General features: G+C 54.0%; 1 protein-coding gene across 14 annotated transcripts in view; it reads right to left on the reverse strand.

The window, feature by feature from the left end:
* Nucleotides 1-24,761, reverse strand: part of ATP2B2 (ATPase plasma membrane Ca2+ transporting 2) — a 351,715-nt gene that overhangs the window by 124,842 nt on the left and 202,112 nt on the right. The window contains exon 1 of one of the 14 annotated variants that reach the window (XM_067755449.1): nucleotides 4,459-4,478. The exons of the other annotated variants lie outside the window; for them this stretch is intronic. The gene's annotated coding sequence lies outside the window, so the exon portion shown is untranslated. Of the gene's footprint in view, nucleotides 1-4,458; nucleotides 4,479-24,761 lie in introns of those variants that run through there. 14 annotated transcript variants of the gene reach the window in all.

The raw sequence follows: 24,761 nt of genomic DNA on the forward strand, positions 1-24,761 counted from the left end.
GAGCTGGGGGCGGGGGCAGCGGGGGCTGTGCTGAGATTTGCAGAAATGTATGTATTTTGGAAATAAGACTCTAGATGGTGCCTGTAGGGGGATGTTAGGGAGCCATGGGTCATGGCAAAGACTCTTACTACCACCTCGAGACAACCTTAGTCTCACAGTTTGAGAGATGGGTGGGTGGCGAGAGGGGGCACCCACAAAGGCTCCAGAACAGAACAGAAGGCCAACCTGTAGAAGATGCCTTGTCACTGTCTCTGTGGCTGTCTGCAAGGTGGCCCTGAACCTCTGAACCCCACACCGTGCCATCAGATGACTTTATCTCCAGGGAACTCTGCCATTAGGGCCCGACCTGAACAAAATGACAGCGACGACAGAGTATCATTTTATACGAGTCGTGAACTGCTTTTCAGCTTGAAGTTCACAAAGAACCCACTGATAATTTACATTTCAGAAGTAAGGAACTAAGGCGAGAAAGATGCAGGGGCCTCTGGTGGGCCCTGCAGAGAGTGATGTCCCCGGGGGGCAGCCTGGGGCATCAGGATTCTGCACAGAACATACAACTCCGGGGCTGGTCACCCCCAGCCATGGGTGGATGGGCTTTGGGCGGGCTTGGCCGGGAGGTCTGCCATTAACTGTCCCCGGGCCACCATCTTTCCTCTTTGGCTTGAGTTTCTCCATCTGTACAATGAGGAGCTTGGACTAGACAGCTTATAAGAGACCCTCACATACTGGCTTGTGGTAAGTCTTGGACACTGGATTGGGCACAGGGGAGGGGGCTTCTATGGCTCTCGGAATCCGCCCCCCAGTGGCCATGTGTTTGCCCTTGGATCAGCCAGAGTTATCTTCTGGATACTGGGACATCTATGGGGGGAAAATTTCCTGTTTTAAAAAATAAAAAAATCAGCTCAGAGCTTCCTTGTGAACATGCCTTAGCACAAGCTCTTCCCTTCCATTTGCTTCTCTGCCTGTTAGACTCCTATTCACCCTGCAGGGCCCAGCTCAGAGGGCCCCTTCTCAGTGAACACTATGCTGACCCCACTCTCCAGGCAGAGACAACTGATCCCTCCACTGGGCTTGACCGTTGACACCATCGAGGTCAGGGGACTGTGTCCATCTATCTCCAGGTCCCCAGTGCACCTGACAGACGGAGTCAGTGTCTAACAGAAGCTTGCTGAGTGACCACAGGAACCCACAGCTTGACCTCAGAAACTGAGAGAGAACAAGATTGCCTGGGTCCTGGGCTCACCCACTTCTTCAACAGCTGCTTGCTTTTGAGGTGGCGAGCATGCACTGAGCGCCTACTGTGTACCCAGCACTGGCCTCCGGGAAGGATGGATGCTGTGGCCTAACTAGAGGAAATGAGATCATCTCCCTGGCAGGGAGATGGTCACAGTAATCATGGCAGCAGAGTATCAGTAACAGTAATAAAAATAATCATAAGAGCAACTAAGCGTTATCACTGCCAAATGCCATTTACCTTTTCCTACGCACGATCTCGCTCATATGCGTAACAGCCCCTGAGGTCGATACTCTAATTTCCTTCATTTTACAGATGATGAAACTGAGGTTCAGATGGTGGGGTGACTGCCTAAGGTCACAACAGGGTCTGCACTATGGTCTGACTCCCAAGGCTGTACTCTTGACCTTGGCACTTAACAGATCCCCAGGTCTGAGCTCCTGGTGTCCAGGTGGGCTGGGGGCTGGGAGGAGGCCCCCAGGCTTTTGCCAACTTCAGCATCCATACGAAAGCCCCCAGTGGGATTCTTGTCTGCAACCCTGCTGACAGGTGCGAGGCGGGGGCTTTGGCTGACCTGGCAGGCTGGGTATGAGGGGCGGGAAGCAGATGGCAGCCCCTTCCTGTGTTTGGAAGAAGTCAAGGGTGAAATCCTGGAGCCGTCAGCCTGGCCGCATCACCTGCTGTTAGAAACGGCCCCTGGGCCAGAGGGCTGGCGGCCACCCAACGTGGCTCTGCTGACGAATGGTAGGCCTGGGAAGGTGCCAGCCCAGCCCTTTTCCATGGAGAGCATCGCTATCTTCTTATAATTAAGGACTGTTACTGGAAGGGGTTCTTCACAGTACTACCTCCTTTGTCTTGCCTGTGACTCTGGGGCAGAGGGAGCGGGGTGCCCATTTTCAAGATGAGGAGACTGAGGCTCAAAGAAGACAGGCAAGTTCCTTGATGCAGGTCCCTCACAGTGCTGGGACTGTGAGGCAAGGGAGGCGCCCAGGGTGCAAAATGCAAGGCAGTGCTCACTCTCAGGCTCCTGCCCATCCCTCCCCTAGCTGCCTGTCCTGCAGTTCAAGTCCACCCGAATTAGCCGTGCGCCTACTTGCCCCAGCCCCACCCCAAACACAGGGAAGAGAGTGAAAATCTACAAAGTGAGTTTAAACCCATTTTGGTAATTGTGAAGATGACGCAGCCGTAATAGATTCTAAGAAGTACCCAGAATTATAAAAGATGTTTAAAGTCGATGTCCTAGCAATCAGTGCCCTGAGCAGCAATAGATTTTGGGTCAAAGAGTTCATTTCTCACTTCCGCTCACTTGGCAAACTTTCGCTGTGGGCCCACTACATGCCTGGACTTGTGGGATGCGACGTGGACAGAAAGGAATCGGACACAGCCCTGTTCCCTCCCTGTGCAGCACGGGTTCTGCACACTGTAACAATTTCAGGCAAATAATCATGATAAACTAACATTTATGCAGCATTTTCTATGTGCCAAGATCTGTGCTAAGCATTTTACAGTCGTCATCTCATTTGATCCACACCACAACTCTGAGGTAGGTATTCTTAGTATCCCATTTTGCAGAAAAGAAAAATGAGGCAAAGAGAGGTGAAGCGACTTGCCCACAGCCAGGCAGAATACAGTAGGGCTGGGATGGATGCTCAGTACAATGTTTGGTGAGTGAATGAATGAAAACGTAGGGCAGGTCGTGCAGGGGTGATGTGATTGGTTAAATGTGACCATGCAAAGTGCCCTCAGAGCTCCAAGAAGCGGCATCAGGCCTCCTGAGGGCAGCGCTAGGAGTGGGTCAGGGAATTATCTGTGCTTTTGGGCAAACTTCGGCTGCAGGCTTCCAAGAAGAGGGTGACAGTGACGGCCACCGTATCAGTTAGCAGCGCGAGGAAGCTCCGATTTCTCCCTCTGTGAGCCTGACCACGTGCCCCATCTATAAAAATATCCCAGGCTGATGGCCCCTTTTACCCCGAGAAAGTGGGCTCTGAGACAGGTCGGCCCTGGGCAGGTATGAGAGGAAGAGGAGGCCTCTCCTGGGCTGCCCCGGTCAAGGGTCCCAGCCCTGAGCCCTCCTGCTTCCCGGCCACATAGTGACCATAGTGACGGGGCTCCGGCCTGCAGGGAGGGGGCTGCAGCTGGACACCCTGACACCCAAGCCTCCCCAGCTCGCGCCTCAGTTGCCAGGCAACCAGGCAGCTCAGGTTTCGGGGGCTGAGGACAGGGCTCGGGTGAGGGCATCAGTTAATAATAATACAGCCCAGCCCGGTGGGGCTGCTTGAGATATACAAATCTCAGACCTGGGCAGGGCCTGGGTGGTCCTGTGGTCATTTTGCAGATGGAGAAACTGAGCCCTGGGAGGGAAAGGGAGTTGTTGCCTGAAGTGACCATTGAGTCAGTGATGAAGGTAGGGTCATCTCGCTGAGAAATAAAAATTCAGAAAGTGATGGAAAGTGCAGTTGCCACGTGCGGGCACTGACTATGTGCGTGGCACCGTGCCAGAGGCTTCTCCCACCTCAGCCCAACTCATCCGCAAAACAACAATGAGGGGCAGATGTTGTTTTCATGCCCATTTTATACATGGGGAAACTGAGGCTCAGAGAGATTGTGTAGCCTACTTGAAATCATGGAGCTGGTAAATGACAGAGGCCAGATAGGAATGCAGGCCAGTGTGACTCTGAAGTCCGTAAGCTTCGCCCCGACCGGTACCGCCCTCAGGGACTAAGGAGAGGATGGGTGAGAACTAAGGGGCCCGCCTCACAGCTGGTGGTCTCTGATCTCTCCAGCAGCCCCTGGAGAGGGAGGCGTATCACTCTTCCTGTCTCAACGCTGAGGATGCTGAACTCAGGGGTTAAGTGGTGGTCCCAAGGTGACCAAAGTAGTAGGTGGGGACGTAGGATCTGAACCCACATCTCTCTGGCTTCAAGGCCCAGGCTGGCCCAAGTTGCCCAGTTCGCTGGCAGAAGCCTGGGGCAGTGCCCCTCTTGCCAGGCCTTCCAGCGTCAGGCACCTCTGTCCCTCCCCCACCCTCAGCAGCGTGAGATTTCTCAGGGGACAGGACCCCACTCCCCAGCCCCGGAGAGAGCCGGCAAGCCCCAGCATAGAGCGGCGACCTTTGATTCCAGGCCACTGGACCTCTCCCTCAGTGGCCCACGCCTCCCGCAACCTGAGCCTGGGCTGGACGGGGACACGCAGGTTGCCATGGCGACAGCACATCGGATACTGACCTGGGGACCCGCTGGCAGCACAGGGGATGGGCAAGCCTTGCCTCAGAGGGATGGCTGGAGGGACGGAGGACGGGGGGCCCGGGGGCCCTGCAGCGGCCGTGGTTGCTCTGTGGGCCAGGCTGGGGACAGGATGCTATTTATAATTCTGCTGAATGGGCCCAATGACCCGACCTGCAGTCCAAGGGCCGGGAAGCCCAGCAGTCGCACAGAGGGGAGGAAACAGCTCAGGAACCTCCACCCCACTCCCTCACCCCTGGTTCCCAGCTCTGAGCACGGGGCTGAGGGAAGTGGGGAGGATAGGACACCTCCCCCACCACATCCATTACCCTCCGCATCCACCCCTCTGGCCGACCCTGCCCTCATCCCTGTGTCCTGGGCCAGGTTCGGCCAGTGTGGGAGGCTGGGGGTGGTGGTGCTGGGCTCGAGATCGTGTGTGTGTGTGTGTGTGTGTGTGTGTCTGTGTGTGTGTGTGTGTGTGTGTGTGTGTGTGTTCCAGGATGCCTCCCACTGGAGGGGGAGGAGGGGGTTGGGTGGAGAGCAAAGAAAGGGGAGAAAGAGAAGCCGTAAGGCAGAGAGGAACTTGAGAGGCTGGGGTGGGAGGGACGGGGGAGGAAAGGAGGTGGAGGAGGGGGAGAGAAACAGAGGCAGACTTGGAAATAGATAAAGTGAGACGCAGTGAGAGAGAGAAGCAGGATAGGGGCAGGGAGGTGGACAGCAGGAGGGAGGAAGAGGGGGAGAGAGAGAGAGAGAGGGAAACGGACAGACAGACACAGAGCCAGAGAGACACAGAGAAACTGGGACGATGGGAGACACAGAGAGGAAGGACAGAGCATCGCGTCCTCTCTGCCCTGGTGGTCAAGCCGCGGGTCCAGAAGCCGAAACGCAAACACGACTGGGTACTCGTGGGGCAGCTCAGCAGCCTGTGTGTCGGGGAGAGAGGGCCTGGGCCACGGTGCCTGCACTGACCACCCAGACCCCTTGGCCCGGGCCTGGAACTCTGGGCCGGGCATCCCTCCTCCAGTCCCCTTGCCACCCGGGGACACAGGGCAGCGCAAGGGCGGCTCCAAGGTCTCCGGAACTCAGCCAGGAGAGGCATGGTGGTGGCTCCCGGGGCTTGCCGGGCTGTCCGCCCTCGGATCGGGGTTATTTTGGGAGCTAAAGCAGCCAGAGCCCACCTCCTCCTCCCTTGTTCGTGGGCCAGTGGCTGCTGACTCGAAACATTCTCTCAAGGAAAGTGTCTCCCCGAAGTCCAATGTCACTTCTGGGAGGCCTTTCCTGACCCTCCTGCACTAAATTCTCTGCTTGCATGTCCGGTCCAGTGCTCGTCCTGGGGAACCAGAGCCAGGGTGTATCTACCCGTCTCCCCCGTTAGACTGTGAGCTCCATGTTTACTGAGCAAGGACTTGACATGCACCACCCCATTTAGCCTCTCCGCTGCCCTTGCGGAGGCTTCAGGAGCAAGCCCTGGCTTACAGAGGAAGACACCGAGGCACAGAGGCTAAGGGGTTTGCCTGTGGTTTCACAGCTGGAAGTTGCTGAACCAAGGTCTGACCCATGGCAGTCCGATTTCAGAGCCCAGTCACATGGCCACCGGGCATACAGCCTCCCCCGCTCTAAGGATCACTTCCCCTCCCAGGACTCTGCTCAAGATCCTTCCGTGGCTCCCCAGTGCCTCTAAGATCAAATCCAAATGTCCCACCTGGTACTAATTCCTTTCCTCTATTCATCCTGCCATTGTCCTTTCAGGTCTCATTCTCTCCCCCCGATCTCCTGCTTCTAGGTCCCCTCTGCTCTGGCCTTTTGTGATTTACTCACTCAAGAGTTATTTAATGAGCACCTACTGTGTGCCAGACACACTGTGCTTGCTTCTGTTGGAAAAGACAGGCTGTGAAGAGTGCTATGAAGAGACTAAGGCATGACCGACTGCCAGGGGACTTATTTTGCCAAGTAGACGTGCAAAGAGCTGGGGCCAGTGTATGCCAGGCAGAGGGAAGAGCACAGGCGAAGACCCTGAGGCAGGAAGGGGTGGAGCATGGTTTTAATAACACAAAGCATGGCTGGGCCTTGTGAGTGAGGCAGAGGGATGAGGCGAGCTCAGAGAAGGACATGGGCCAGACTGTGTGAGGCTTTGAAGCCATGGTGAGGAGCCTGGGTTTTACTCCAGGTGCAGAGGGACGCCTCTAAAGACTTTCAGGTGGCAGATTAGCACGAAGTTTGTTCGTTTGTTTTTAAGATCCATCATCTATTGGAGGATACACTGTCAGGGTGAGAGGGAGAGAGGGTGGGAAGAAAGAGCGGCTACTGCGTCATCCGGGCGAGCGCGGACAGGGTGCCGGCTGCAGGGCCGTGGGCAGGTGGGAGATAGGAAGAGGAACCAAGAGGATGAGCGGGGGAGAGGCAGGCGCAGGAGCATGGCCGGTGAGGGCTCCGCCTTCAGCGAGAGGGTGGGTGACGGTGCCATTTACTGGGATGGTAAGTTGGGGAAGGAGCAGGTTTTGGGGGTTGGGTGGCACGATCAAGAATCCTGTTTTGGACTTGTTAACTTTGAGATGTTTTGTGAGACGTCCAAGTAGAGATGCCAAGCGGCCAGTTGGATGACGAGTTGGGAATGCAGAAGAGAGACTCTGGCTGAAGATAAAAATATGGGAATCAGCAGCTTAAAGATGATATTTAAAGCCATGGGACGGGGTGAGATCACCAATGAGAGAGCAGAGTGAGAGAAGGGAAGCAGCTCGGAGCCGAGCCCCCAGCATTTGGAGGTCAAGCAGAGGAGGATGGAGCCACGCAGCCTGCTGGCTGACCTGTCAGGTGACTCCCTGCTCGGAAGCCTTCAATGGCTCCCTAGTACCCTCAGAACAAGGTTCAAAATCCGCAGCTCAACACACAGGTCCTGCCTACTCCAGTCTCACGGCCTTCGGCCCCTCACTTGTATCCTTCCTTCCAATTGTAATAAGCACCTTGTGAAGTTCCACACCCCCAGGCTCTCGCCCGGGCTGCTCCCCCGAAGCAGGGGGAGCTCCTTCTTTGGGCAAAGGCTAATTCTAACTCTTGCTCTTCTAAAGCTTTCTCTGATCTTCCAGGCAGACTTTGCAACCCCGCGTCTGTGTTTCTATGGCCTTCTCAACGTGCTACACTGTCACTGTCTTTCTGGGAGCCCCCTGGGGGAGGAGGCTGGTCCACCTCCGCGTCCTGGACCTGGCACGTCCGAGGCTCACGGACAGCCCTCGTGTACTCAGCATCCATCTCCGTGTCACCCAAGAGTTGGAAAAGTGCCATCTGAGCTGGGAGGGGGCCAAGAATGCGGACTTCATCCCTTCCATCCTGAGCCTGGGCTGCCGCTCTGCACAGACCCACAGGAAGGAAGCTGCAGAGAGGGAGTAGGTGAGTGGGTGTGAGAATGAGGGGTGGCCACTGGGCATTTGCCGGGCCTCCCACCTGCCGCTGCAGCAGGAGGGGAAAAAAGTGAAAAGACAAAATCAGGGACCAAACAGCACTCAAGTTCATCTTCCTCACTACTGCCCCAGCTCATGACTAGAGACTTCATTGTGTAGGAACTCAAAGAGGTCTTGGGGAGAGGGGGACTTCGCCTGGAGGGGTCACAACAAAGCTCCTGCATGCTCCCAGGCCACTGTTATTCTGTATTGTGTCTGATGTTACCACCCGCAGGCTCCTGCGGAAAGCCTCTCTAGCTGGGGGGCTGGGGGCGGCACCTTGCCCATTTAATGAGCACCTAGTAGGTGTCAGGCACCATGCGTTTGTTCAAGGGCACAGACTGGGCTTAGGCAGACCTGGGCTCTGATTCCAGCTCTGCTACTTCTTCACGGCCTTGGGCAGGTCATGGCCTTGCTCTGGGACTCAGTTTCTTCATCTGCAAGAGGGGGATATTTACACGTGCGTGCTTAGGCTTTGGGGGAGGAGATGCGTGACAATGGCTGCGAAATGTTGAGCACAGTGCCTGTCACACAGCTGTCTCCTTTCATCTTCCTAATAGCCCTGTCAGAGGAGCGCTGCTGCTCCCATTTTACAGACAGGGAAACTGAGGCTCCGAGAGGCCCAGATTGCAGAGCTGGGATGGACAGAGCTGATGTCTAGGAGCATTTCTGTTTCCAAAGCCAAAGGTCCCTCCCCCTGTGATGCCCCATGCATTCTCTTAGTTGTCATTCAGTCAGTTGATTTTGGGGCCTCGGGTTGGACGCTGGGAACTCAAAGGTGAATCAGGCAAAAGCTCCACCCTTTGGGGGTCAAGGCCTCCCACCACTGATTACTTGATATCCCCTCCTCCCAATCAGAGAAGCTGTGAATGGGAGGGTGGGGTGGGGACTCCCAACTGTACAGGAGGAGAAATAATTTGGGAATTCCCAGCTTACAGGCCCAGTTACTCCTTTTGGGAGCAGGCAGGCCGCTAGGATTACTCCTTTGAATCTCAGTTTCTCCATCTGCAAAACTGGCATAAATTGTACCTCCCCCTGAAGATAACCAGAGGGTTAAGCAGAAAAGCATTTAGGTAGGCTTGGCGCCATTGCAGGGAGCCCCAGATCAGGCTGTCTTTAGCCGAGGTCCATGTAAAGTTCCTTTGTAAAGGTTTGTGTAGATTTGCATTTTTTTTCTGAGGAGGAAACCTATGGCTTTCCTCAGCTTCTCAAAGCAGTCCCTGACCCCTTTGTCCCACAAAGACCCAGAATCACTCTGCAACGCAACCAAGTCAACTCCCTGCTTTCCAATGAATGCTGTGTAGAAACAGTACCAAGATGGTGGACCCAGGAAATCCAGGGGCCTGGGGATGGTCAGAGAGAGTAAGGTTTGAGGCTGGGACCCCAGGCTTGGGGGCCCTCAGCAAGGCAAGGCCACTTGAAAATCACCTCTCACTCTACAGCTTTCCCGCAGTCCTGTGGGTCTGGGTACTGTAGTAACCAACTCCCCCTCCAGGCCAGCCTGGCGGAGGAGAAAGAGCTCGGACACTGGTCTTTCCCAAGAGAAATGCAAAGCTAATTCTTCCAGACAGCAAGTTCCGGTCACCATAATTGATCAGCCTCTTGTTTAGAGGAAATGAGATTTCATCCGACTCCTCCATTAGCCCCAGGGATGGGAGAGAAAGCGACAGTGCAGTGCAGAGAGCTGTGATCACAGATGCACCCCGAATCTGGCCAGAGAAGTAGACGGACGGTATAAGCTACAGCCCAGCGAGATGCCACTCAGAGAAGATACCTTGGGAAAATGGTCAGGGGCTCATCTGCTTGGACATCCACAACTAGACCTATTCCAGAGGTGGCCCAAAGTCACTTACTCTAGTCTGGTGGATCCTAAGGTGGGTGACCCCATTGGCGGCTCCAAAGGCAGATTGTAGCTAGAAACATCAGCTGACTTTGGGGCCTCAACCTGGTTCCTCCAGCCCACACCTCATCACGAGTGACAACCAGCTTCCTACCTGGCCTCTCCACCCGGATGTCCCCACACCTCACACTCAACCGATCTCAAGTCCAACTTGTCAGTTTTTTCTTTACGATAAATGCTTTTTTGTGTCTTCTCTGAAAAAGTCTTTTTCTTAGGTGGTGAAGATGTTCTCCTATGTCTCCTAGAAGCTTTACAGTTGCAGATTTTACGTTCGGATCGATGTGTCATCTCAATCTAATTTTTCTCATCTACTTTTTTTCCTATTGTGGTTAAATCTACATAACATAAAATTTACCATCTTAACCATTTTTAAGCGTACAGTTCAGTGGCATTAAGTACATTCACATTGTTGTGCAACCATCACCACCACCCATCTCCAGAACTTTCTCATCTTCCCCAACTGCAACGCTGTCCCCATTAGACACTAACTCCCCCTCCCCCTTACCCCCCGCTCCTGGCACCACAATTCAACTTCTGTCTCTATGATTTTGACTACTCTAGGGGCCTCATGTATGTGGAATCACACAGCACTTGTCCTTTTGTGTCTATTTCACTTGGCATGATGTCTTCAAGATTCATCGTGTTGCAGCATGTGTCAGACCTTCCTTCCTTTTTCAGGCTGAATAATATTCCGTTGTATGTTCAGACATACATTTTATCCATTCTTCTGTTGATGGACACTTGGGTTGCTTCCCCCTTTTGGCTATTATGAATAATGCTGCTATGAACATGGGTGTGCAAGTATCTGTTTGAGTCCCTGTTTTCAATTCTTTTGGGTACATACCCAGAAGTGGAATTGCTGATCATGTGGTAATTCTGTTTAATTTTTTGAGGAACCACCATACAATTTCCTACAGCAGCTGCAGGATTTTACATTTCCACCAACAGTGAAGAAGGGTCTCAATTTCTCCACATTCTCGCCAACACTTGTTATTTTCTGTTTTTTTTTTTCCATAAATTTATTTAGTTTTGGCTGCATTGGGTCTTCGTTGCTGTGCACGGGCTTTCTCTAGTTGCAGCGAGCGGGGGCTACTCTTTGTTGCAGCGCGTAGGCTTCTCATTGTGGTGGCTTCTCTTGTTGGGAAGCACGGGCTCTAGGCACGCAGGCTTCAGTAGTTGTGGCATGTGGGCTTAGTAGTTGTGGTTTGCGGGCTCTTGAGTGCAGGCTCAGGTAGTTGTGGCGCAGGGGCTTAGCTGCTCCATGGCATGTGGGATCTTCCCGGATCAGGGCTCGAACCCGTGTCCCCTGCATTGGCAGGTGGATTCTTAACCACTGCGCCACCAGGGAAGTCCCTGTTTTGCTTTGTTTTTTATAATAGCTATCTTAATGGGTGTGAAGTGGAATCTCACTGTGGTTTTGATTTGCATCTCCCTAATTATTAGTGATGCTGAGCATATTTTCATGTGCTTATTGGCCATTTGTGTATTGTCTTTGGGGAAATGTCTAGTCAAGTCCTTTGCCCATTTCTGAATTGGGTTGTTTGGCTTTTTGTGGCTGAGCTGTAGGAGTTCTTTATATATTCTGGATATTAATCCCTTATCACATATATGATTCACAGATATTTTCTCCTATTCCATGGATCATCTTTTCACGTCTTTTCACCGTTGAGAGTATCCTTTGATGCGGAAAACTTTTTAAGTTTGACGAAGTCCAGTTTAACTGTTTTTCTTTTGTTGCTCATGCTTCTGTTGTCATAGCTAAGAAATATTTGCCCAAAACTTCCCCCGTCCTGTCCTCTTCCCTCTCACTTTGATCTGTGTATGGTGTGAGGTAGGAGTTCAACTTAACATGTCTGAAATCCAACCCTTAAACTTCCCCACCCCCACCTCATTCTCCCCTGGGGTTCACCGCCCCCATGAATGGCCTCATCTTCTCTTCAGGCGGACAGCTCAGAACTCAAGAGTGACCCCTGTCACTTCCCTCTCCATCATCCAAGTCCTGTTGATTTTGCTCCTTCCTACATTTCCTTGAAACCACTTACTTCCCTGCATCTCCACATCCCCTGCTCTTAAGCTTTCCGCATCTCTTCCTTGGGTGGCTGCAGTAGCCTCTTAACTGGCCTCTCCGCTTCCACTCAGAAACGCAAATCTGATTACATCACATCCTCCCCATCTTGCTCTTAGGATTAAGACAGAACTCCTTATTAAGTGACCTTCAAAGCCCCGGCTGGCCTGGCCCAGCTCCACCAGCCCTGCCCAACACCCCATTCTCTCACGTTCTCTGCTGCAGCCACACTGCTCACTCTCCCCACTAGGCCTCTGTCTCTTCTGTTCCCTGGCCTGAATGTTAATGCTTTTCCTGCCCCAGGAGCACCTGGCAAACTCCACCTCATTCTACTATTCTCAGCTTAATCCCACCTCCTCAGGGAGGCCTTTCCCGACTTGCCTACGATATGCTCTGTTGTCGAACTCATCATGGTTGTATTTTACACGTGTCTGTGTGACTGCTGGATTACTGTCTGACCCTAGATCAATGAGTGCAGGGTCTGTGTCTGCTTTTTAATCACTACTATACATTCCCAGGGCCTTGCACAGTGTTTAGCACATAGCAGGTCATCTGTAAACAGTTAAGGAAGGAGGGAAAGAAAAAAGGAAGGAAGGAAGGGAGGGAGGGTGGATGCATGGAGTGAAAAGATTGATTCCCTTTGCTTTACAAGATTCTTCCCAAAGTGGGCCGCTAGGGTGTTCATCATTTCCAAAGGGCAGGGAGTGACACTCACTTTCCGTCAATTTCACTTATTATGTGACAAACATCACGCAGCCCCTTTCTCAGCCTCAGTTCCCTCATCTGTAAAGTGGGGATAATAACATTCCCCTGTAGGACGGTCATATAAGAAGAGATGATGTATGTGAAGGTGGTGAGCCCCAAACAGGTGCTCCATAGATGCCCCCGAGTCCAGCCATGCTCCCAGATACAGCCAAACTCTCCTAGGTTCTCTGTGCCGTAGTCTTGTCTTCATTAGCCACCAGATTTGGGCATGGACGCATCCCTAAATGGTACATGGAGACACAAGTCCCTTCTGAAGCATGCAGTCTTTGAGAACTGCCCTAGGTACATGCCCTGGGAAGCTTAACTCGGATACACCTGGATCTCCCCTTACCTGAAGCCTGCTCAGAGCAGGAACCTTAGAAAAATGCTCATGTTTCATCTGACTGGACATTTTTTTTTTTGGAAAGTTTGGAAATGGCCCAAGACTTAGTCTAGTCTGGTGGGTCAGAGATGGGTGACCCAGTGTGGGCCCACCATCTTCCATAAGCCTAGACTCTGGGCAGTTCTTCTCCTGCATGTGACGTGAGTCAGTCTCCGTGACTCAAGGCAGGGCAGACCCCTTAGCTGCCCTTAGGCACCTAGAGTACGTCAGGACAAGTCCTGAGAAGCTCTGGGACTTACCTAGGACCCTGATGCTGCTCACAGGGGATACTGTTCTGCCCTGGACCCAGCACTGGTGGAAGGGGCAATGGCCATGTCTGAAGTCGGAGGCTTCCTCAATTCTGGGCCTCCTGTTGTCTGCTGGGTGGGCTCCTGGACCTCTCAACTCTCCTTTCCTCACAGCTGGGGCCATTTGGGCCCTACCTACAAGCTCCAGGCTCTGGGCTCAATGGGACCATAACTGGGAGAGGAGTCCAAGATCTGAGGCCTCCAGCTCAGGGGGCTCATGCCATCTGGGCAAATAGGCCCCAACTCTAGGGACTGGCTCCTCCCTTGCCCCTGGCACAGAGCTCCCTCCCACACCCCAGTCCATCTGGAGTGTAGGCTCTGCCATAGTCCTTGCTGGTGACCCTATTCCCACCTGGGCCCCAGACTTGGTCCAGGGTTTCCCCTAAGTCCCCTCCCGCCCAGTCCATCCCCTTCCCTCCATCTCTACGTCCATCATCGAGGCTCACCTGGGTGAACGCACTAGCCTCCTCATCGATCTCCCTGCTAACCCCTTGCTCCTACAATCCATTCACCACACAGCAACCAGAATGACATTCATAAAACATAAATGATCATGCCACTTCCTAGTTGAAAACTTTCTATGGCTTCCAGCACACTCAGAACTAAGTCCAAAGTCCAGGGTCTACGAGGCGGGGGCCCAGGTGCGCTGGCTCTGCCGACCCTCCCCCTCCCCCTCCCATTTCTTTACCTCCCATGCTCTTCCCTCAGACTCCTCTCACCTGCCATGCCTGGACCTTACAACAGAGCATCTCTTTTTGCTGCAGTTACAGACACATAGGACATCTGGCTGGGGCTGCTGGGACCTTCCTGAGAACGAAGATAACACAGATGCAAGCAGAGCTGACGAATCAAAACACTCCTTTGAGCACCAAGATACAGCCCTACCTGAAGTCAACACATCTTTTTTTCTTAAGTTAACTTGCGTTGACATTTATACGACTTGCTTCTGAAAGGAGCCCAAATTAATCCAACTGGCCAACCCTTCCTCACCTCGCTTCATCTCCTTTTCTGTTCCTCCGATATGCCAGCACACTCCCACCTCAGGGCTTCTGCCCACGCTGTTCTCTCTGCCTGCAGTGCTCTTTTCCCAGATGTCCACATGTCTCACTCCCTAACCTCTTCAGGTCCCTGCTCAAATGTCACCTCCTTAGCGAGGCCCGCCCTGCCCACCCCGTCAAAAATGACGAGTCTCGTCATCACCCCCTACTCCCTTACTCTGGGTTATTTTAAAAAATAATACTTTCAACCACCATGAATGTTATATGTTTACTTACTGCCTGTCTCCCTCTACTAAACTTTAAACTCCATAAGGGGAGGGATTGTGTTAGGATGTCCAACTGTCCGGATTTTCTTGAGAATGGGGGGTTTTCTGGGGTGCGGGACTTTTAGTGCTAAAACCAGAATGTCCTGGACAATCTGACGACCCCAGACAGCTTTGTCTGTTTGCTGTGAACTCCCGTTGCCCAGATCAGGGCTGGCACACGGTAGATGCTCAGCACACGGCTGAGTGGGTAGGACGCCTGCCCTGGGCCACGGGGCGCCACGCCGTACTTGTGTACACTGTTTTGTTTCATCCTCACAGCCAGCCCGGGAGGTGGGCGCTATTATCCCCATTTTACAGGGGCTTGGGCAGCTTGCCTCCCAGTTACAGCCTGCTCTGCTTACGCCAACTGACCCTCAACCCCTGTCGCCGAAACGGCCCCATCTGGGCCCAGAGCAGCTCACCCCTCACCTTGCCCCACCCAGCTGGGTGAGAACTCACCCAGGGGTGGCTTGTTCTTGGCCAGAGGAGAGGGAGAGCAGGCAGTTCAGGGGCTGGAGTCGAGCTGCACTAAGGCAGGAACCCTAGAGCGTGGTGGCCACCTCCCTGAGCTGTGCATCCCCAGGGCACTTCCAGTCCAGGCTCCACTGGCTCCACGTCTCCCTGGGGGTTTGTCAATCACAGCTGCCTTCTCAGCTGGTCCTATCCCCTGTGACTGAGCTGGAGAAAGCCTGTTTTCTGCCCACCCACAGGGGCCTAAACTAAAACATCCTTCCCACCCCAGTTAAGGGAAAGGCTTCTCTGCCATCCCAGGCCTGCTGCCCTCCCCCACCCCAACTCGCCATCAGAACCAGAACAGCACTGGGAGCGGGGACAGGCCAATCTACGTCTCATCTGACCCCTACAAGCAATCCTGGTGACACGTGCTCTTTCTTATCCCAATTTCGTGGATGAGGAAACCGAGGCCCAGAGAGGTGAAGTCACCTGCCCCACGCGACACAGCTCATAGAGACAGAGTCAGGGCTGTCTCCCAAGCTCACGCGTCACCTCCCTGTTCCGTGCTGGAGATGATCCGAGTTTCTGCCGTCTACCGAGCCAGCCATTTCCCACGCCTTAGTTCTCATTTCAACCTCGTGCGGTAGGTGTGATTGTGTCCATTTCTCAGGAAGTCGGACAGCACAGGAGTGAAGTGGCCGCCCAAGGTCACAAGGCCTGGATGATTCCTAGCGGAGCCCGTCTTACCAACGTGCTTCCCTCCCTCCTTTCCCTCCTCCCTACCCACCCACCTACGCACCTATCGCACCTATCTCATGACCAATCAGCGTTCACTGAGTGACAGTGAGGCACCGACACCACCCCAGCACAGAACAGGAGGATGTCCTGGGCTGCAGTGGCTGTCCTGGCTCCTGGCCCAGAGCAGCTGGAAATCCCTTCCGGAAAGGCTGCCTGGATTCCAAACCAGGATCCCCTGGGTCCTATTAGAGATCTACTTGGGAGTCTCTCACTGGGGAATTCTTCTCTGCAGGTTTTAATCTGGGATCTCAGCTGCTCTCCCCCCGTCCTACCCACCAAAGAGTTGTTTTTCAGAACAAAGTGGGGTGGGAGAAGGGCCACGGAAGGTTTCAATAATTCCATCACTGGAAATTTCCACGGCGGTGGAAAAGACCTGCTGGCCACCCTCCAAACATGTCCCTGAAAAAACTTCCAAAACCAAACCTCTGGACTGGGCCACTGCAGAGCCAGCAGACACTGGAGCCACCCACGGAAGGGCTCGGGGCCAGCGTGTGGGCATCAGCCCCCAGCATGGGGCTGGGCACCAGAGGCCCAGGGATCAAGGAGAACGGGGAGCTTTTCTTCTCTTGGAGGGAAGTGTGGAAGGACAAAGCAGCTGCTCCCCTGGGAGCGAGTCACAAGCCCAGAGTCCGTTTTCTCTGCCATCCACTCGCTGTGTGACCTTGAGCAGTGACTAGACCTCTCGGAGTCCAGTTCCTCCCCTAGGAAAGGAGGCAGTTGGTGGGAAGCTCTTCAGGGTCTGAAGCATCGGTGATGTGTGCTGGCTCTGACTTTGGGTCTCCTGAGTTCTGGGGACTGAGGCCAGAAAGGGTGCAGAGAAACCGAGTCCCTGGGAATACTTGAGGAATCTAAAGGGCCCAGAGGCTTCCTGGGAGGGAGAAAAGGGCCCGCAGGTCCTGGAGAGTGCGAGCTTTCAGGTGAGCAGGCAGCTCCCTCACCGCCCAGCCACCATCTGCTTCTCCCACAGGCACGCAGCTACCCCCACTGCCCTCTACGAGAGGAAGGGACACACGGAGGGGTCTGCACAAAGGTGAGGATCCTGGGGACGCCCTCCCCCCAGCATCTTGCCTGCTGTCACCCCCACAGCCATCCCTGAGGGTCTTGGTGGCATTCTGAGCTCTCCACACCCACCTGCTGCAGCCGCTACCCACTCCTGCCTCGGTGGCTCCTTCCCACCATCCCCAGGCTGCCCCACTCCCGGCTCTGCCTCTACTCACCAGCCAGGCTGGTCTCTGCCCATCCCCGCTCTGACCCTGTCCTGCTGAGGGCCCCCAGGGCCCTAACGCCCCGCTGGGGAAGAAGAGGGGCAATAACCCGGAGCATCAGGTCTCCCTCCACCTGAAACCTCTCCTCCCAATGCAGGAAACACCCTCACACACCAAGGCCCACAGTGGAGCACAGCCTCCACAAACAACCTAAGAAGAATCCCCAAAGGTTAGGAAAAGTGGCGATTTCCCCTGCAGACCTGGGTTTGAGTCCCCCTAGACAGACGCCTTCACAGCTGGGAGCCTATTTCCTCAGCCGTGATGGGGGGGTGAGGCCATGGCCCTTACACTGTTGTCCTGAGGATGGAATGAGAACGAGCCAGAAGCCCTGAGCCCAGAGCCTGGCCTACAGCAGACCCTGGGCAGACCTGACCCGGTGGGACCCCCTCCGTGAACGGGGCTGGGTCAGGGCTCAGATGGGGCGTGGCGGGGAGTGTGAGATGGGGGAGATGGTGGCGGGGGTAAGAGGCGAGGCGGGTTTTAGGAAGATGGGTGGCCACCATCATCCCTGCCATCACAGACGTGCTGTCTGCTTTTTAAACTGACTTAGTATATGCCAGGCACCACGTTGAGGGCTTCTTGCAGCTCCCTCAGTCACGTCCTGCCCGGGAAGGTTTATCACCTCGTTTTGCAGCTGTTGAACAGGTTCAGAGCGGTGAGGTCCCTTAGCTGGTGGGTGACACAGCCAGGACCTTTACCCCTGAGCTCTGCGCTGGTGAGGGCGCAGGAGGGAAGCAGCGGGGTGACAAGAGGGCTTAGCAGACAAGGTGGGTGATGGTTTTGTGTCCCCTTCGCTGTGCCCCTGAGCAGCTGCTCAGGGTGAGTCGGGCACACAGGGAACAGCCCCCTCATGCCTTGGTGGACCCTCAACAGGTTCCTCTCTTGCCTCCTGCCCCGGGGACCCCTCTTCTTTGCTTTCTCCTTGTCTCCTTGTGGAGCCTGTATAAAGCAGGCCCTTGTGATCACAGCAAAGGAACCAAATTTACTCTGCCTGTCTCCAAATTTTCTCCAGGGGTGGGTGGGGACAGGGGGTGGAGCGGGGTCAGGGAGAATCTTGTCCATCCCTCCTGCCCACTCCACAGAGCCACAGAGGCCGGGGCTGCACACCAGCTGTCCTGGGCTGCTTGCTGCCCTGGTCCCCGCCAAGTCTCAGCTGGGACTTGGCTCTCAGGGCCTAGGAGTCGGGAGGTCAGTCTGCGAGTGTGCTGTATGCCAAGGGCAGGGGAAGGCCTTTGCAGAAGCTTCTGACACAATCCTGTGACATCCATGCTCCTGGCGCCCACCCCTCAAGGCCCCCGAGCGGAGGCAGGTCCAAAGCATCAGGGAATGAACCAGTGCCTCTGGAACTGGAGCTAAGGGGGCGGTGAGTGAGATGAGGGGCACAGAGGCACCCAGGAAGGGGCCAAACCAGAGGCCCCTAACCGGTCAGTGGCCACGTCAGCATCCTGCAGCCCGACCAGCACCATGCCATTTCCGGGTCCGGGGTCCTTCCGTGGGTGCCCACGATCACGTGCAGGACCTGGTCATGCAGATGTGGGTTCAAACCCTGCTCTGTCACTTACTAGCTGTGCAACTCAGTTTCTCTATCTGTGAAATGGGAATTTCCTCATCAACTGCCCAGAACTGTTGCAAGGAATGAATGAGATGACAATCCCTTTTCCACACAGCAGCCAAAGGGGGCTGCGTGTGTGTCTCACCCCTGCTTAAGACCCTTCAGGGTCAGGATCAAATCCAAACATCATTCCATGACCTACAAAGCCCCCACGACCTGGCCCCTTATCGCTTCTTCTGCCTCATCCACCCCTCTCCCTTCTGAGCACCTACAGCAGCCACAGTGGCCTCCATCTCTGAACACGCCTCACTCGTTCCCACCTCAGGGCCTTTGCACATTCTGGCTCCTTCGCTGGGATGGCTCTTCCCCCGGATGGTGGCACGGCAAGGTACTTCTCGTCACCTCCAACGTCACCTCCTAGGGGAGGGCCTCCCTGACCATCCTGCTCAAGCTGTTCCAGGCGGCCCCTTCTATTGCCCTGGTCATTTTCTTTGTAACACTCACCACTGCCTGGAATTATTTATTTTATTTATTAGTGAGACCTGTCTTGTTCACCGCTGTTTTCCTACTGCCTCAAACAGTGCCTGGCACGTAGCGACAGTTCAAGAAATATTTGTTAAGTGAACAAATATGTAATGAGCCTGAAACACAGTGGGCATTAAATGCACGCTGGTCCCTTTACCTTTACCCATTCCCAGCACAGTCTTTCCTCCCAAGCAAGTGCGCACATGTACACACACACACACACACACACACACACACACACACACACACACAAAATCCTCAGATGAAACCAAAGAACAAAAATCCCAAACAAGAAAACACCAAGCTAGAAGGAGGATGCTAGGGGTCACTAGGTCCCAAGGCCAGTCATAAGGTCTTGCCTGGATTACTGGAGGGTCTCCACGGAGGCTGCAGAAAGTCAAGGTCTCTGGGAAGGGCAGAAAGCAACCCATCACTTCTCACCATGAAGCTGGTGGGCCGCTGAGCCCCAAGACTAATCTGCATCCTGTCTCTGAGGCCCAAGGGAGGGTGAAAATGTGTCCTGTGGGCAGAGACTGCATCTGGTTCATTCACACCAGGTCCCCAGAGTGCCCTCATGGAGTGAACGCTCACAGAATACTTGTAATGTATAAATGAATGAGGGTGGGGTGTTGCACAGCAGGAAAACAGAAAGGATCGGCCATCAGTGCCCACAGAGGTTACCAGCTTGGGAGATGGTGCCAGACACTGCCCAGTGCCACCATCTGACAGTGTCTCCAACAGTCCTCACGTCCTGTCATGCCCTTGCTCAAGAACCTGCAGTGGCTCCCACTGCCTCTGAGAAAGTTTGGATTTCTTAATGTGGCATTCAAGGCCTGCCTCCTTGCCTCTCTCCCTGCCTCCATCCATCCTGCCCCTCTACCCATCCATCTGTCCATCTGCCTGCCCATCCATCCATCCATCCATCCATCCCTCTGTCCCTCCACCCATCCACCCACATATACTCCTTCCTCCCTCCCTCCCTCCTTTCCTCCACTCATCCATCCATCCACCCATCCATCCTTTCATCCAACATTTACTAAGTGGTTCCAAGGTTCTAGACAATGTGCTAGGTGCTGGGGTCAACCCAGCTCTTCAGTTCTATAATAAAATTATCTCACCAAATATTGATCTGCAAATCCTGTCTGCTCTACCTTCAAAACATACCCCAAATGTGATCACTTCTCACCAGTGTCACAGCCTCTACCCTGGGCCAAGGCACCGTCTTCACTCACTGTGCTCATTGGGGAGCCTCCTCCCTGGTCTCCCTGCCTCTCACCCCCATCAACCCACCCCAGTCTGCTCTCCACAAACAAATCCAGTCCTTTTCTTTTCAGAACCCTCCTGCGGTTCCTGTCACTCTCCAAGGCAAAGCCAAAGTCCCTGCAGTGGCCCTACATAATCTGTACCCCCCACCCTGTTACCTCTCTGACCTCATCCCCTCCGCTCCCCCTCGCTCGCTCCCTTCCACCTCACTGTCTTCCTCGCTGTCCCTTGAACCTACTGAGCACGCACCCACCTCAGGGCCTTTGCACTGGCTGCTCCCTCTTCCCCAGACAGCCACAGGGCTCCCTCAAGTCTCTGCCCAAATGCCACCTTCTCAGGGAGGTCTTCCCTGGCCCCATACTTGAAACAGCCCTCTTCATCTTCCTTCCTCTGCCTTATTTTTCTCCATCCATGAACCACTCCCTGACATGCCACCGGCTTGCATCTTTGTTTACTGTCTATCTCCACCCCTTCGAATGCAAACCACGAGGCAGTGAACGGGTCTGCTGTACCGAGTGTGGCATCCTCAGTGCCTGGCACACCGTGGGCCCTGCACTGGCGTTTGTGGCCTGAAGGAATGCCCTCCACCTTTAGGGATGGGTAGTCGTTTCCATTTTATGAAGGACTTTCCCATTCCTTTTGTCAGTGATCTGTCATAATCTGATGATTATGTCTGTTTGTAATCATCCCTCTGGGCTCTCATTAAATAGACTCGTAGGCTTTCCCTGACCTGCTTCCCCTCTCACCGTCTCCATCCCTTTCTAAATGGCCCCAGTGTCAGCTGGGGCTCTATGCGGCCTCCCCCTGGCTGCCCTCTTAAGTCCCAAAGCCTTGTCAGCTCACGCTACGGCCCCCCCCCCGCCCCAGAACCTGCCCCTTAATTACCCAGGTGCCTGTCCAGCCTCCACCTCACGGGCCTCCAGCCTCCAGCCTCGTCTCTCCAACCCATTATCCTCACTAGGGCCACAGGATCTTCCAAACGGGCCAATCTGGCCACATCACTGCTCAGCTTAAAAGCGGCCAGCCCACTGCCGTTGGCTTGGCCCTGCCACCTCCCTGCTGAGTGCTCACCACGCCGGCCTGGAGCCTTCTGCTCTGGCTGCAGCTGCTGGCCTCCGCCCGTTTAGGCGGTGCCTTTGCCTGGGGCACCCTTCCCACCTCCTACCTTCCTTCCAGCTGGCTGGCTCTTATTTATCCTTCCATTCGGCCGCGTGACACCCTCCTGGGGCTGTTCCTTGACAGCTCCAACGATGGGAGGCCTCCTTTGGGCCCCGCATCCCTGTGGCTTCCCCTCGCTGGGCTGTTAGCACACTGATCTGCAATTACTGCTGTCCCTGCTAGACCGAGCACTCGGGGACCGTAAGGCTGCTGTCGTCACGGTTAAGCTGGGGGCTCTGGAGCCAGCCTGCTGGCTGGGTGCCCTTGGGCAGGTCACTGTATGTCGCAGAGCCTCATTCCCTCACCTGTAAAGTGGGGATAATAACTGCCACAGGGATGTTGTATTAAATGAATCCCAGAAAGCACTCAGAGCAGCATCTGTATATGCGTCAGTCACCGGCATTCAGATGGAGAAACCGGCGCAGGGAAGGACCCGAAGGCCCTGGCGCGTAGGTGCACCGGGCTGCTCCAGGCCTCCTGGTGCTGGACCTACCCTGGTGAGGGCTGGGCCACGGTCCAGAGCATCACCTTGGCCTCTCTGTGGCCTTCCTCTAAGAAGTCTCTATTTGCTTCAGCTGATTTTTAAAAACGTGTCTTATTTGCTTTGGGGGCGACAGAAGCGTCTTTTCAGGTTTGTGGTTAATGCCCTTCGTTTTCTTTCTTCTGACCCTTGTGCCTGTTTTCTGACTTTGCCTCCTGCCCTTGTTTGCATGTGGCTTTTTTTAGCTGACCTTTTGCATCCAACCTTTTTATCTGAGCTCAGACTCCCTGCCCCTCCTCTGGGTCTCAGGGCTACATGGGAGAAGCGGGGAAGAACCAGCCCCGGGTGCACGCTTGGTGCCAGTCTGTGCTGGGCACTGCACGTGTGCAGTGCTGGGGGCACAGAGAGGGCACACCACAGCTGGTAAATGGCAGAGCGAGCAGCTCCCAAGCCCTTGTCACCTGCACTAGCCTCTGTGTCTCTGAAAGACTGCCGAGCCACCAGGATGGCCACAGTACCCTGAGGATGTCACAAAGCCACGGGTGTGAACAAAAGGATTTCGAAGAAAGGAAACAAAATCCCTCCGAACATATATGTTCCAGGAAGTGAAAATACAAGCAAGGGAGGGAAACAGCGAACTGCCAGACTTCGTCAGACTGAGTCGCACCACGATACTACGGACCACTAAGAAAGGGAAAGTGGTTCCGATAAACTGGAACACGATTCAGGTTTGTTTTCTTTCTTTTTCAGATTACACCGTACACCTGAAACCGACGGAATATGGTAAACCAACTATACTTAAAAAAAAATCAAACTATAATGTGTTGTCAGCTGCAATATTTATCCCTTTCTCAGGGCTGTGAAAATGTGGGAAAACATGCATCCCAGAATTGAGGAAACACGGTGTTGACAATGGTTACATCAGGAAAAAGTGGGATGTGGGGAGAGGAGAATTAGCTGTTTGCTTATAAACCCTTCTGTATCATTCTGTCTCTTTCAGTAAACGTGCCGTTATTTTTTAATTCAAATGACTGCAGTTTGTACAAAGGAAATAGGTTTTCCAAGCAGTCGCTGCCTGGTTTCTTTTCTAGCCGCCTCATGGGTTGGGGACGTAGTAACTGGCAGCTCCTGGTGCCTGCTGGGGGAGCTGTGGAGGGGAGGCCAGTGAGCAGCAGGCACGCACAGACTTTCCAGAGCTTGTCCTGGGTGAGGCTTGCCAGTAGAAATGTCCTCTTATTAAGGCCTGGCCCCCAGACTCCTCATTAAGGGCTCTCCAAGTCTGAGAGTACTCGGCGGAGCCACAAACAATGCAACGAAGCCCAGTTCCTCAGAGCATGGGATAGCCCAGGGCTCTTCCTCCTGCACCTTCCTCTGCTGCATCTGCATGGTTACTGCTACCTGGTGTCGAACCATTTAAAGACCCGGCTGTCTGTTTACTGCCCTCTCGCCAGCTAGAACGTAAACAGGAGGAGAGTGTGGAGTGCATATGTCTTGTTTAGGGCTGCACCCCTCACCCACTCTCTCCCTCTCTGGTCCCTCCCTACGAGGTCTACTAGAGGCAGGTAGGGTGAGCATGGGGTTCCCAGGCAACCCCCAGAATCATTTCTCTTCATCTTGTATATACAGGGTCAAGTGTGATGTTGAGGAAGGACACTGCTTTGCCCTTCACAGCCTCCCAAAACAGACACCCTCCCCTGATCTAGGCCCTTGAATACAACCGTGAATGGGACTGTCCTCCAGGAGCTGGTTGTCTAGAGGGTAGACAGACAACAAATAAGACAATAAACACTGAAACCAATGTCAATTGTGATAAATGCTTTTGAAAAACAACTGCTGTGACAGGGAAAATTCTTTTACATAGATCAGGGAGGACCTCAATGGTGACCTATGAGAAGGAACCTATAATGTAAAGCGAAGGGGGAAAAATAGTCTAGATGGGGAAACAGCATGTGCAAAGGCCCGGAGGCAGGAAAGAGGCTGATGAGTTTGAGGAATGGAAAGAACACCAGTAAGCCACAGGAGACGAGTGAGGAGAGAGGGGTGTGGTGAGGGGCCTACAGGCCATGGAAGGAGTCTGGGTTTTATCCTGTGCAGCGTGGGGAGGACTGCAGAGCTTTAAGCAGAAAGCACCACGATCTGATTTATATGGTCAAAAGGATCCATCTGGCCACTTAGGGAGAACAGATGATTTGGGGGGAGCAAGACAGGATATGGGGGACCAGTGAGGAAGGTCATCCTTTCACTTATTCCACATGTGTTCATTCAACAAGGTTCTAATGAAATCTCTGACAAACACAAAGATGAAAACAAAGAAGACTCATCAGCTGAGGCCCGACTCCAGAGGTCCAGGGCCTGCCACCGGGAGCTTACAATAAAGGGAGAGGCAGGAAGTCTTCCTGCAGAAGGAGGCATTTAAGTGGGGTTGAAGGATGGCTAAAGGGTGTTCATGGATGGGCACAGCCTGGGCAAAGGCTCAGAGGTGGGGAAAGGGTCAGTGTGAACAGGAGCTGTACTCCAATTCGTATTGAATGACTAACGTCCTGACAAACTTAGTGGATGAAATAACTGATGAGGGAGAAGTAGTATGAAGGTGAAGCTGGAGGAAGGTGCTGGAAGGGTAGGTGGGGTATAAATCATGGGCGCACCGAATGGGGGCCAAGGAGCCTGAGCTCTAT

Source organism: Pseudorca crassidens, chromosome 10, assembly GCF_039906515.1.
Source record: "Pseudorca crassidens isolate mPseCra1 chromosome 10, mPseCra1.hap1, whole genome shotgun sequence".
Classification (NCBI taxonomy): domain Eukaryota; kingdom Metazoa; phylum Chordata; class Mammalia; order Artiodactyla; family Delphinidae; genus Pseudorca; species Pseudorca crassidens.